This window comes from Chlorocebus sabaeus, chromosome 14, assembly GCF_047675955.1.
Source record: "Chlorocebus sabaeus isolate Y175 chromosome 14, mChlSab1.0.hap1, whole genome shotgun sequence".
NCBI classification, from domain to species: Eukaryota; Metazoa; Chordata; class Mammalia; order Primates; family Cercopithecidae; genus Chlorocebus; species Chlorocebus sabaeus.
The window spans coordinates 3,632,156-3,646,687 of NC_132917.1; the positions used below are offsets into that span (position 1 = coordinate 3,632,156).

The 14,532-nt window shown below is 49.7% G+C and overlaps 1 protein-coding gene across 1 annotated transcript in view; it reads left to right on the forward strand.

The window, feature by feature from the left end:
• The first annotated feature begins 2,133 nt into the window (after positions 1 to 2,133).
• The window catches only part of ALLC (allantoicase), a 44,240-nt gene continuing 31,841 nt past the window's right edge, over positions 2,134 to 14,532 (forward strand). The window contains exon 1 of the mRNA XM_007971597.3: positions 2,134 to 2,228. The gene's annotated coding sequence lies outside the window, so the exon portion shown is untranslated. The remainder of the gene's footprint in view (positions 2,229 to 14,532) is intronic.

Genomic DNA, 14,532 nt, shown 5'->3' on the forward strand with positions numbered 1-14,532 from the left:
TGTGTGGTTTTGTATGCCACGGGTCAGCCATCACTGCAGGCTGATCTCCTTGCCTCCTGGGAGCCCGGCGAGGCCGTGCATGGCGGCATCCCTCTGAGGGCGCTCCAGCCCTTTCCAGGAGAATCCTCATGTCTTGGCAGGACCAAGGCGGGAGTGTTGAAGCCCCTACAGAGCTCCAAGAACAGCCTCATGTCTGGCTCAGGCCCCTGCTCCGGGACCACCTCTGCCAGCTCTTGTTCTCCTCCCACCCCACAGATGGGCCCACAGGACGTCTGCTGTGCCACGATGGAAATTTCTGTAGCTGTGCAGCCCAGCCTGTCGCCAGTGCCACATGTGGCTTTTGGGTACTAGAAACTTAGCTCATGAGACAAAGTATCCAAATTTTAACTTCACTAAATTAAATTGATTTTAGTGTTAGAGTAGTATTGAATTTAGCATAGCTAGTGGCTGCCATGTCAGATGGGACAGCTAGCGGCAGAGCCCTGTGCCCAACCTCTGGCTAAGGCCCAGCAGCCCCAGCATCGCCCTGGAGCTTAGAGAAATCTCAAGCCTCAGGCCGTATCTCAGATCTTCAGCCTCAGAATCTGTGCTTTCACCAGCTCCTAGGTGATTTGGAAGCGCATTAGATTGTAGGAGCCAGCTCAGTGTGGAGGGCAGAGGTCAGGGTGTGGAGGGCAGGGGTCAGGGTGCCATGGCTTTATCTGTGCCACAGCCTAGGCTTAGTGAAACTACAAGGAAAAAAATTGGCCCTTCTGTTCTCCGCACCGTGAGCTTTGTCACTGATCCGAGGCAGCGAGCGGGGCGCTGTGCTGCTGTGGCAGGGAGGTCACGGGTGACAAGAACTGCCAGGGACGAGGCCACATGCGTTAATTCATTAAAATACAGTCAGCTACGGAAGGCAGCGTAGGATGTGGTTCTGTTCTTAACGAATTTCATCTGGATGGGGAGACAGATGTGTAAACATGGACTCGAAGGCCCGGGGAGCTGAGATCAGACAACAGGCGCCAGACGCATCCTAACTACAGCTGGGCAGCGGGTTGGGGTTGGGGGTGGGGTTCCCGGAGGTGGCCTTGAGCCAGCCTTTCAAATGGCTTTGCTTTCCTCTGGGAAAGCTGGAGCTTAGGAGGAGAAGGCCAGGTCAGGCCCTGGGGAAAGAAAAGCCAGGAAGGACAGAAGGAGCCTGTGGGTGATGGGTCTCCCTGGGACTCAGGTTGTCTTTCTGGAGCCCCTGTGCCTGCCACCTGCTGGGCTGGCATTCTGCTTCCAGCTCAGCCCCATCCTGCACAGGTGACCTCAGCCCCTCCCTGCACAGCTGACCTCAGCCCCTCCCTGCACAGCTGACCTCAGCCCCTCCCTGCACAGGTGACCTCAGCCCCTCCCTGCACAGCTGACCTCGGCCCCTCCCTGCACAGGTGACCTCGGCCCCTCCCTGCACAGCTGACCTCCGGTGGCTTTCCTGCCTCCAGGGCTCCAGCTGATTCATCTGCGGAGTGGAGAGCTTGCCCGCAGGGTGGCTGTGGCGAAGCAAGGCAACATCTGTTACTGCACCTCGAAGCCAGGCTCAGATGTTTCCTTCTGCGTGGGAAGTTCTTCCGTAGACAGTGGGACCTGGGCACGCGGGGGCGTGTGGTGTTTTGGATGCCACGGCCTGGCAAGGTGTCCTTTCTTAAGCATTTGTGGGCTTCTTTAAATCCCATGACAATTTTGTGTGTGTTTGCTGTTTTCTGGGGCGGAGGCGCCCTCGCCAAACTCTCCCAGGGGCCCCTGTCTTCTCTAGTAGGTCAGAACCCACTGCTGGGTGTGCTCGGTGTTTTCTGAATTAATAATGATGAGTGAATAGGTGACGTCTAGAGACAAAATTTTAACTCAGGTTACTGGCCGGACCAGGAAGGTGGGGGTTTCAGGCCCAGGCCAGTGGCCGGAGGCAGCTTTGTTAGGGGCAGGGAAGGGCCCTGGGACCAGCAGGGACCAAGCCTGGCTTCGGGCCATGTGCGAGTGTTTTGCAGAGGCCTGCTTAGCTTCTCCGGGTAGGGACTGCTCCCCCTCTTACTTCCATCTCCCTGCAACCCTTGTGACATCATACAGGCACAGCCAATCTCTGGAAAGTTCCGTCTCTACCTCAGGCCTCTATACATTCTCTCTGAGCTGGCACTCAAGCACTATGGGACCTTGGCTGGCTTCTGGGGAGCAAGAGATCCATTTCTGAATACTGGATTTCTGACTCCTGGGTGAGCTGGAGTGTGGTTTTAAATACCTTGCTATCTTTAAGGTTGGCTTTGCCAAAAGAATAGGGTGACAGAGATGAATTTCAGTAATGCAATGAACGTTCGACACTTGGAAGGTGACAGAGGGTAGACGGTGGCAGATACCACTTTGTGCTGTCGAACTGTGTTGGTATCGGGTGTGGCCCAAACACCCGCAGGGGCCCTAGAGGCAAGTCAGGCTTCTGGGCCCCAGTCTCTGCTCTGCTTGGTTTCAAATCATGTGACTTTGGTCTTTTTTAAAGAAAAATCTAAAGAGGCTGGGCACGGTGGCTCATGCTTGTAATCCCAGCACTTTGGGAGGCCGAGATGGGTGGATTGCTTGAGTTGAGGAGTTTGAGACCAGCCTGGGCAACAAAAATACAAAAAAATAGCCAGGCATGGTGGTGTGTGCCTGTGCTCCCAGCTACTTGGGAGGCTGACGTGGGAGAATGGCTTGAGCCCAGGATGGGGTTGGGGTGGAGGTTGCAATGAGCCAAGATCACGCCACTGTACTCCAGCCTGGACGACAGAGTGAGACCCTGTCTCAAAAAAAAAAAAAAAAAAAAGAAAAAATCTAAAGAACTAAGGCCATGGTGAAGTAAACCTATATTCAAAAGAAGAGTCACAACGTAGAACTAAATGTAAACATATACCAACAGTTGGTGGTGGCCAGGGGTCTTGTGCAGTTGACCTTGGGCTGCTCAGAGTCCCTGCTCAAGCTCACTCTAGTTTTGTCCCAAACTTGAACAAACCGCTTCTGTTATTTCACCATAAATCTCATACTTTTGGCCAAAGGCTTCTTCGGAACTATCGACAGTGATGACAAAGTCCCTGAAGGTTTCCTTCTTTACGAGGGAGTAAGTCTGCCATCAGCACAGCCTTCGCTGCTTGTCAGAGGAAGGGCTCTCTTTCCTGTGCTTCCTAGACTTGCCTGGTCATGCCTTTTCTTATTTTAAGGCTAATCCCAAAGGAAAAAATAGCGTGAGCACGACTTGACTGCATGAAATTTCATGATTCTGTTTTAGACAGTCATTGCCTCCTCGCCTTGCTGTAACTCATGATAATACTCCTCATTTGCGGTGATTAAGTTGAAATTTGCAGGCAAAGCTTTAGCATGTTCCTCAAACATCAGAGCTGACCCTGGGTCTGGTCTCAGCCACAGCAGAAAATGTATTTAAGGGCTCCCTTGAGCAGGCAATGGGAGGGGTTGTAGCAGTGGGCTCAGCAGCAGCTGCCACAGGCCATCTGAGCGCTGTGAGATGGTGAGCTGGTGGCCTCAGCTGAGGTTGCATGGCTCCCTCCTTTCTTGCCTAGACCTTGGCTATTTTATGAACAGAAAGGGCAGACATGTCATAGCCCTTTTCATAGCAGACACTGGTTGGGCCTGTGCTGTGGCCTGGAGGCCTCTATGGTTTGGATGTTTGTCCGCCCAGACCTCATGGTGAAATCTGACCGCCGCCCCCCCCCGCCGTGTTGGAGGTGGGGACCAGTGGGAGGAGTCTGGGTCATGGGGGCGGATCCCTCGTGAACGGCTTGGTGCCCTTCTGGAGGTGTTGAGAGGGTTCTTGCTCTGTTGGTCCGGTGAGAGCTGCTTGTTAGGAAGAGCCTGGCGCCCCGTCCCACGCTTCCTCTCCTGCCCTGTGGTGTCTGCAGGTGGGCTCCCCTCACCTCCCACCACGAGTGGAAGCAGCCTGAGGCCCTCGCTGGAAGCATATACTAGTGCCGTGCTGTCCGTGCAGCCTGCAGAACCGTAAGCCAAGTAACCTGTTTTCTTTGTGAATTGTCCAGCCTCAGGCATTCCTTCACAGCAACACAAATAGGCTAAGACATTGGGAGAACACAGATAAATTTTGCAATATTTGGGGAGATAAAGCTGCCTTTACTGTTGTTATAAATAAAGTTTCAGTGCCGCAAAAGAAACAGCACTTGAATATATATATATTTTTTCTTCTCAGCAAGACAATGTACTTCTATAGAAGGGTGCGCCCTCACAGATGGAGCAGTGGTGAGCGCACACCTGGACAAGGGAGGGGAAGGGGTTCTTACTCCTGATCACGTGGCCCCTGCTGCTGTGGGATTCCCCTGTTGGCTAGGGTTAGACAGCACAGGCTAAACTAATTCCTACTGGCTAATTTAAAGAGAGTGATGGGGTGAGTGGTTTGGTGGGATAAATGGTTATGGCAGAGCAGGAAATCGGAATGAGTCAGGGTGGAGAATAAGTCGGGGCCGAGCAGGTGATCAAAAAAGGTTGCTTTATGAGGAAGTTAAGTTTAAAAGTAGAAGGCAAAGAATTGAACATACTGACATATTGATTCTTTGAAGAGAAATTTAGAACTCATATCTAATACTGTTTTTTTTCCATAATACAGTGAGAGGGCCTGTGGTTTCAGACAGCACAGGCCTGGGGTCCAATTCATCTGCATTCACGGCCCGTCCCGCTCCCTGTTCATTAGCTGAATGCCATTGGGCGAGAGCCTCCGCCCCGTCTCTGAGCTTCTTAGCAATGGGTATAATCATGTGCGACTCCAAGGCTTGGAGTACGAGGGACACCAGAACAAATACGGAGCTGTAGAGTTGATGCTTAGAGACATCAGTTCTCTTCCTTCTGCTCCTGGCTCATAGTACACATGTTTTGAAAACCATGCCAGGGATCTGACCTTAACACACCCAAGCATTTAGCTGCAGGGTCGTTGGCAGAAAAGCCTCAAGTGGGGATTCAGAGAAGGCTTTAATTAAGCTTGGCTTGTGGGGGCTGCTACCTGGGCTGTATCTACTGTGAAACAAGAGCAGCTTGATGTTCTAGGAGAAATGCTTGGGGCCCAGGACCATCTGCTGGAGGGAAAAGAATGGGTGTTTCCAGAGAAACAGACCAGCACTGGGGCTCTTCCCTGGAATTCGGGTTACGTGTCCTGGGCTTGTGAACCGGGCACAAAAGATGTTGCAAGTCTTTGCTTTGGGAAGCTGTCAAGGGTCATTGCCCCCTGAGCCCAAACCTCTTAGCACCTCCCCGACCACGCCTTTCACTTTGGTAGTGTCGATAGCTCTTCTTGGTTGTTAAGAAGTTTGGATGAAAAGCTTCAGGTGTGTATGTATTACAGTTTCATGTTGCTGTTAGTACAGGTCCTTAGCGTCTTACAGAATGCAGCTTTCTGATCTCATGGTCTGTTTGGCAGACCTCCAGGTAGGCTCATTGGATCCCTCTGCTCTGGGTTTCATGAGGCTGAAATCAAAACACAGTGGGCTGAGTTCCCCCCAGAGGCTCTGGGGGCATCCTCATCAGCCTTGCTGGGGTTGTGGGCAGAATCCAGCTCCCTGAGGTTCCCTGTCCTTGCTGGCAGCGGGAGGACCCACCCCAGCCTCCCAAGGCCTCTCTTACGTCTCTGCCCATGAACCCTGAGCTTCAGAGCTCGGCCATGATGTGGCGTCTCTCTTTCGAAGCCTGATTGAGAGTCACACTTGGGCTCTTTCTGACTTCCCTTTCTGCTCCACGGTTCTCTGTTTCCAGACAGAGAAAGTCGCCTGCTTTTAAGGCGTTGTGTGATGACACTGGGCCCACCCAGATCACCCAGAATTACCCAGGCCCAGCTTAGCATCTGTGGCTTCACTGTGTCTGCAAATTCTGCTTTGCATATATGGCGAGAAATACACAGGTCTCAGGATTAGGGAGCGCGCATCCTGGAGAACATCCTGCCCACCACAGGCGGAAGTGTTCACTCTAAGGCCCTGCAGGCAGGTTATTTGCAATTAGCACATTCCTAGTCGCAAGTCGATGCTTTAGGAATTAATGGCTGATGAGATGTAGGGACTGATTTCAAGGCACCACCTGCAGCAGAACCTATGTTACAGCACGAAGAACCCCTGATATTCTTTATATATACATTTTTTTATTTTACAAATGTATTGGGCACATGTGAAAGTGTGTTATGTGTATATAATGGATGGTGATCAGCCCAGGGTATTTAGGGTGTGCCTTACCTGAGTACAATCCATTCTTGTAGCTTGCAGTCACCCTGCTCTCGAAAGAGAATAGTTCATGACACATAAAACTGATATGAAATCCAAATTTCAGTGTCCATAAATAAAGTTTCGCTGGAACACGGCCGCCCTTGTTCACTTATGTAACGTCTGAAGCTGCTTCGTGCTGCAGTGGTGAGGGGATGTAGACCTGCAAAGTGTTTATTACCAGGGGGCCTGGCAAGGCTGCAATGTCCAGTGTGGTGGAAGAGCACTAGCTTCGGAGTCAGAGGAAGACATGAGTTCACTTTCCATGGGGAGTATGGAAACATGGTGCCTGCACTGTAAGGTGGTTTTAGAGGCAGAAACACCATTGTACCCAGCAATTCCATTACTGTGTATATACCCAAAGGAATATAAATCATTCTATTATAAAGACACATGCAGGCACCTGTTCACTGCAGTACTATCCATGATAGCAAAGACATAGAAGCAACCTAAATGCTCATCAATGATAGACGGATAAAGAAAACATGGTACGTATACACCATGGAATACTATGCAGCCATCAAAAGAACGAGATCATGTCCTTTGTAGAAACATGAACGGAGCTGGAAGCCATTATCCTCGGCAAACTAACACAGGAACAGAAAACCAAACACCGCCTGTTCTCACTTATAAGTGGGAGCTGAACAAGAGCACATAGACGTGTTACGGGGAACACCACACACTGGGGCCTGTCGGAGGGTGGTTAGAGGGAGAGCATCAGGAAGAATAGCTCATGGGTGCTGGGCTTAATACCTAGGTGATGGGATGATTGTCATGTGTGTCCGTGTGAAGAGACCACCAAACAGGCTTTGGGTGAGTAATAAAGCTTTTTAATCACCTGGGTGCAGGCGGGCTGAGTCCGAAAAGAGAGTCAGCGAAGGGAGATAAGGGTGGGGCCATTTTATAGGATTTGGGTAGGTAAAGGAAAATTCCAGTCAAAGGGGGGTTGTTCTCTGGCGGGCAGGAGTGGGGGTCACAAGGTGCTCAGTGTGGGAGCTTTTTGAGCCAGGATGAGCCAGGCACAAGATAATGTCATCGCTTAAGGCAAGGACTGGCCATTTTCACTTCTTTTGTGGTGGAATGTCATTAGTTAAGGCGGGGCAGGACATTTGCACTTCTTTTGTGATTCTTCAGTTATTTCAGGCCATCTGGGCGTATATGTGCAAGTCACAGGGGCTGCGATGGCTTGACTGGGGCTCAGAGGCCTGACAATGACCTGTGCAGCAAACCACCATGGCAATGTTTACCTATGGAACAAACCTGCACACCCTGCACATGTACCCCTGAACTTAAAATAAAAGTTGGAAAAAAAGACTCTATGTCAGAAACAGTATCTGCCTGGCGCAGGTGGGTCGTCAATGGTAAGTAGCCCAATAGATGGTTTTGCAGTGTGATTGAGGGTTTCCTACATTGATGAATGGCTATTGAAAATTTCTAGGATCACTGCTAAAAATTGGTGTTACGTCTAAGGTCATTAATAAGAAAGGATATTGAAATAATGGATCCTTTTCTATAACATGCACAAGGATATGCTTTGTAAAACCACACACCTGCGCTGTCTGATAGAACTTGCTGTAATGATGGAAAATCTCTTCTGTGCCGTTCAGTACAGTGGCCATCAGCCACATGTAACTTCCTAGCACGTCAAATGTGGTGCACATGACTGAAAGAACTGGATTTTGAATGTCATTAGATTTCAATTTAAATACCACGTATGGCAAGTGGTTCCTGTGTCAGTGCGACCATGGAACACATAGACAACCACTGCTGGCACCAAACCACGTGAGGCTCGTGCCCAGCCCCGTGTGGTGGAGCATCTCTCTTAGTTAAAGGTCTGTCTTTTTTGCCTAAAGACAAAGTAGTAGAAAAGGATATGAGTGGCTGCAGAGCAAACGGTGGCTGAATTTTATACCCCTGCCACCACTTTGCCACCCTGCTGCTTCTATTAAATGGAAGCAGTTTATTCAACCGGAGGTGAATGTGCCTTTGAAACTTATCTCTATGGTGCCTCCTCAGCAGGATTTTACAAGGGTCTGTTTGTGTTGCTTTTATCTCAAGGTAACACATTTTAAGCACATTTGAGTAGCAGAGTCTCAACTGCAGATGGAGCTTGGCCAAGAGAATAATAAAAACAGTTTAAGGAAATACTTCTTGGAAGCTGCTGAAAAGGTCCCTTTGCAACTCCCGTTCTCTAGAGAAGCTTGCAGGCACAGGGGCCAGTGAGTGGACATCGACTCGTGGGAAGCCTAAGGACAAAGGCTGTGGAGAATTTTTCACCCCAATTTAAATTTATTTCTGCCAATTAAGGCAGATGTTTCTGGCCAGGTGTTGTGACTCATGCCTGTAACCCCAGCATTTTGGGGGGCTCAGGTGGGAGGATCACTTCAAAATAGGAGTTCAAGACCTGCCTGGGCAACATAGTGAGACCCTGTCACTACAAAAAATGTAAAACTGTGGTTTGGTGTGGTGGTGCCAGCTGTACTCCCAGCTACTCAGAGGCTGAGGTGGGAGGATCACTTGAGCCCAGGAGTTTGAGGCTGCAGTGAGCTATGATCGTGTCACTGCACTCCAACCTGGGCAACAAACGAACACTCTGTCTCCAAAAAAAAAAAAAAAACCAAAACCCCCCCAAACTAGATGTTTCCAAATGCTAGATTTCATTTGAAAAACCAAACTTAGTCTTGAAAACAGTTATGGCTTCTGAGGTACCACAAATGGCACTTCAAATATATATAAATATATACTTATATATGAAAATATTTGTAATGAGGTTGAGGAGTGTGTTCACCCCGTTTGAATAACAGGGTTCATGAGCCAGCCTGCCTGTTGACCCTGGTGACGCCTGTGGCAGCGGGACGGATCCTGGAAAGGTCCTGTCTGCTTGACGGCATCGGCTGTAGACGGCATCACTACACTGACTAATGTTTTCTGAAGATGAGCCGTTTATTTATTTATTTCCCAAAGAGAAACATTTCCAGAGGGAGCATTCTTTTCCCTTTTTTTTTTTTTTTTGAAGTACTGAGTTGAAGTGTTTTTTTAAAATTTTATTTTAAGTTCTGGGATACATGTGCCGATGTGCATGTTTGCTACATAGGTAAACCACGGTGGTTTGCTGTACAGATCAACCCATCACCTAGGTATTAATCCCCACATGCATTAGCTATTTGTTCTGACGCTCTTCCTCCCCGCAGCCTGCTGATAGGCCTGAGTGTGTGATGTTCCCCTCCCTGTGTCCGTGTGTTCTCACTGTTCAGCTCCCACTTATGAGTGAGAACATGTGGTGTGTGGTTTTCTGTTCCTGCATTTTGCTGAGGATAATGGCTTCCAGATGCACCCACGTTCCTGCAAAGGATATGATCTCACTCCTTTTTACGGCTGCATGGTATTCCATGGTGTATATGTACCACGTTTTCTTTATCCAGTCTATCATTGCTGGGCATTTGGGTTGATTCCGTGTCTTTGCTATTGTGAATAGTGCTGCAATGAACGTAACGCGTGCATTTATCTTTATAGTAGAACTATTTATATTCCTTTGGGTATATACCCAGTCATGGGATTCTGGGTGAAATTGAAGTGTTTTACTGTCTAAGTTGAGTGTGAGCTTCAGTGGGGTGGGGCTACACAGAATGAAGCGTGGAGGCTCCTGGTACCTTGAGAAAGGGTGTAAATGCTTTTCTCTTCTTTCGATCTCTTTCTCTGTTGAATTTACAGCCTCTGCTACATGCGTGTGAGATGGAATGCTCTGTGTAGGTTATTAGAGGCACACCAAAGGAAAAGATGAAAGACTGTACATACCAAAGGCCAGCCTGTACCTCCGGTGCCCTCTGCTTCCCAGGGAAGCTGGTCAATACAGACGGAGTGGGTCATGCCCCACATTACCAGGACCCCTGGCTTCACACATCACACGGGGGTGGCTGGGAGGGAACATTACATTATTGACTTAGGCAAAATGCTTGAGCGCTCTGTACCGGGGCATAGTGAGCTTGCTGGAGCTGATGGGGAAAAAGTTAAGCTGTTTCCAGAGAACCGTTGGTGTATCCAGTGTTCCGTAATGACTCAGCGTATCACGTCGTCGACAAGCCTCTGCTGTGTGCCCGTGACCCGCCTGGTGCTGCGTGATTTTGCATGGAACAGAGGACGATGATGAAGAGCTGTGTGCAGGGGGAGCCCGGGGCCTTGGTGAGATCCACAGGCCAAAGCCAGGCTGCTTAGTCTATAAGCTGCTCATGCTGCAGCTTCAGCGTGTACACCTTTCAACCCACAGCCTCCCCACCGTGCTCAGCCAGGCTAGTGCTGGGACACAGCAAACAGGGCACCGCACAGTAGCATCACCCAGCCGTGATGAGTGGGCCGCAATGTTGCTAAGAGCTCTGTGAAGAAGCGATTTTAATTCCAGCCAGTCTGTAGGTTGTGTGTCTGTGTGGCGGTTTAGCGCTGTTTTAAATTCTGCATTGCATGGTGTGGGCAACTGTGGTGAGTGGGCTCTGCACTGTAATCTTTTTGGAGGTTTTCCAGCACAGTCCAGTAAAATTCTCTTTGATGACAGGCCTGTTCCAGACCTGCGCTGCTCAGCAGGGAGACTGCAGGCCTAGGGAGCACATGAAATGTGGCCCGAGCAAAGGAGGAACTGCATTTGGAGTTGTATATAATTTCAAGTAACTGAAGTTTAAATTTGTTAAATACCCAGGTGCGGCCAGTGGCTTCCAGATTGGGCAACGTGGGTCCCAGCAAAGGCACCATCAGCCCCTGTGGTTCCCTAGGCCACCGGCCTCCATGGCCGCACCCATGGTCTCCCCTGCCGAGTTGTCTGTCCTTCCCTGTACCGCCCGGCCTGGCGTCCACTCCTAAAGGGAGGTTCCTGAGCCCGCAGAGCTCACTGAATGTGTGTCTTCAGTTCCCCGCTGCACCTCGAGGGCCCCTCTGTCACCGCATTCCCTGGGATGGTCACCCCTCGTCTGTCCCCTCCACTGCACCACGAGCCACTGAAGAGCATGTGCACGCTCAGCCCTGGGCATGGCGTCTGCGCATCCGGGAGCTCTGCACACGCTGCTGAATGAATGAGCACAGAAGCAGGTGGAGTTTGTTGAACCAACACTCCTGTGACACTCGTCGTGCTCCAGTGCCCTTCTAGGGGCTTTCCGCTGTCAGTCACATTTGGATATATCGCAGTTGGCCACATGATTCACTTTGCAGCTGCGGGCTTTGACAATTTACTTGATCTCTCAAAGATGCTTTCCTTTTCACTCGTAGGATGTGAATGATACCAAAATCGCAGGTTGTTCTGACGATTGAAATGAGATAAACTACGAACAGTGCACGACATTCCTGTGAACTCACGGTAAATGTTAGGGGGTTCACTAGGGACACACCAGTGAACAAAACAAAACTACTGCTGGTGTGGAGTGTGCATCTAATCCGGAAAGGCAGTATATATATGTGTGTGTGTGTGTGTGTGTGTATATATGTGTGTGTATATATAGTATATGTGTATATATGTATATGTGTGCGTATATGTATATGTGTATATATGTATGTATATATGTATATGTATGTGTGTGTGTATATGTGTGTGTGTGTGTGTGTGTATTTTTTTTTTGAGAGGGAGTTTCGCCCTTGTTGCCCAGGCTGGAGTGCGATGGCATGATCTTGGCTCACCGCAACCTCTGCCTTCCGGGTTCAAGCAATTCTCCTGCCTCAGCCTCCCAAGTAGCTGGGATTACAGGCATGCACCACCATGCCTAGCTAATCTTTGTATTTTTAGTAGAGACAGGGTTTCTCTATATCCGTCAGGCTGGTCTCAAACTCCCAACCTTGGGTGATCTGCCTGCCTAGGCCTCCCAAAGTGCTGGGATTGCAGGCGTGAGCCACCGCGTCTGGACGATAGTAAATACTGTGGAGAAGCAGTGGCATGTGTGCTCGTATTATGTGGGAACAAAGGCGGGCCGGGTAAGGCGTGTTGGGATGCCTGGGGGTGTGAGGGCTGACCTGTAAACAGGAGGTCAGGGCGTGTTGCTGAGGAGGTGATTGTCAGGCAAAAGCTTGGAGGGAGGCAAGGAGCAGACACACAGCTGTGTGGGGAAGAGCATTCCTGGCAGAGGGAACCACCTTTGCAAAGTCACAGAGGCAGGACAGAAGGGAAAGGGCCCTAGGTGAGGGAGGTGCTTGGGGCACAGGTGAGGAGAGCAGCTTTTATTCTGAGTGAATGGGGAATGACTTTTGTTTTTGAAAGCTTGTTCTGGGACTGGGCTAAGGACAGCTTGTAGACAGGCAGGGGCACATATGTTGGGGATATTTCTTTACCCAGGAGAGAGACGGTGCCAGTGTCTCTCCTCTCTCTCCCTCTCTGCCTCTGTGAATGTGTAATATGCATAATGTGCATGACTTTTTTTTTTTTTTTTTGAGATGGAGTCTTGCTTTGTCACCCATGCTGGAGTGCAGTGGTGCAATCTCAGCTCGCTGCAACCTCCGCCTCCTGGGTTCAAGTGATTCTCCTGCCTCAGCCTCGCAAGTAGCTGGGATTACAGGCACCCGCCACCACGCCTGGTTGATTTTTTAATTTTAGTAGAGACAGGGTTTTGCCATTTTGGCCAGGGTGGTCTTGAACTCTTGACCTCAGGTGATCTGCCCACCTTGGTCTCCCAAAGTGTTGGGATTATAGGCATGAGTCACCACTCCTGGCCATGTGTATGACTTTGATTGTGAAAGATTTCAAACATACCCGTGGTGGGTAAAAATACCAGATGGTCCCTGAATGTTCCCACTGTCCAGTGGTAGCAATGGTCACCAGCACACGGCCCATTTCGCTTCACCTTTGCCCTCATATACTTCCTTCCTTCTCAGACAGTTTAGAAGATAATTCCGGACAGGCACAGTGGCTTACACCTGTAATCCCAGCACTTTGGGAGGCCAAGGAGGGTGGATCACCTAAGGTCAGGAGTTTGAGACGAACTTGGCCACCTGGTGAAACCTCATCTTTACTAAAAATACAAAAATTATGGCCAGGCGCGGTGGCTCACACCTGTAATCCCAGCACTTTGGGAGGCCGAGGCGGGTGGATCACGAGGTCAGGAAATGGAGACCATCCTGGCTAACATGGTGAAACCTAGTCTCTACTAAAAATACAAAAAAATTAGCCAGGCATGGTGGTGAGCACCTGTAATCTCAGCTACTTGGGAGTCTGAGGCAGGAGAATTGCTTGAACCCAGAAGGCGGAGGTTGCAGTGAGCTGAGATCATGCTGCTGCTCTCCAGCCTGGATGACAGAGCAAGACACCATCTCAAAAAACCACCCTCAAAACAAAAATTAGCCAGGCATGGTGGTGGGCACCTGTAATCCCAGCTACGTGGGAGACTGAGGCAAGAGAATTGCTTGAACCCGAGAGGTGAAGGTTGCATTGAGCTGAGATTACACCACTGCACTCCAGCCTGGGCGACAGAGGGAGACTCCATCTCAAAAATAAAATAAATAAATAAATAAATAAATAAATAAATAAATAAATAAACAAATAAATAAAAAAGATAATTCCACGTTCTGGGTCCAACGGGCAGGTGGACAGGATGCTGCACAGACGGTGGGTGTGAGGAAGGGATCTGAAGGTGCCGCCAAGGCTTTTGCTGGAGCGACCAGGAGGTTGGAGCTGCTCCTCCCAGAGGTGGGAGAGTGCGATGGGGCAGGCTGAGGGAGAGCTAGAGCTGAGGCTTGAACCTGTTGGCTTTGAGATTTGATTCAACATCCAAGGGGAGATGTTTTTGCAATGGGAGAGGCTGAGGGAGAGCCAGAGCTGAGGCTTGAACCTGTCGGCTTTGAGATTTGATTCAACATCCAAGGGGAGATGTCTTGAGTTGGCAGATGAAAATTCATGTCGGGAAGGCGCTATGCGTTTGGGGGTAATTGAAGTGTGGATGATCTTAGGAGCTATGACTCTGGTTGACATCACCAGGGGATGAGGGCACAGGAGGAGGAGACTCCAGTGAGCCCAGGGGCTTCAGCACCAGGACTTGGGGAAGAACCAGCAAATCAGGATGTCAGGAGCACCTTCCCACCTGCAAGTGTGACCAAATCACCCTGGAGGGGCTGTTCCCATTCATGCTCCTCACCACGGACTATGGAAGTGCCTGTTTGCTTTAAAAAAGGTCCGTTTCATAGGCAAAATGGTATTTTAGAATTAATTATATTCCTGTAATTTCAAGGAAGAGCTGACTTCTCACGTCCGTGGACTGTTTGTATTCTTTCTTTTGTGAACGCATGTAATTCTTAGTGAGGTGTTTTTGTGTAGTTTTTGTCTTTC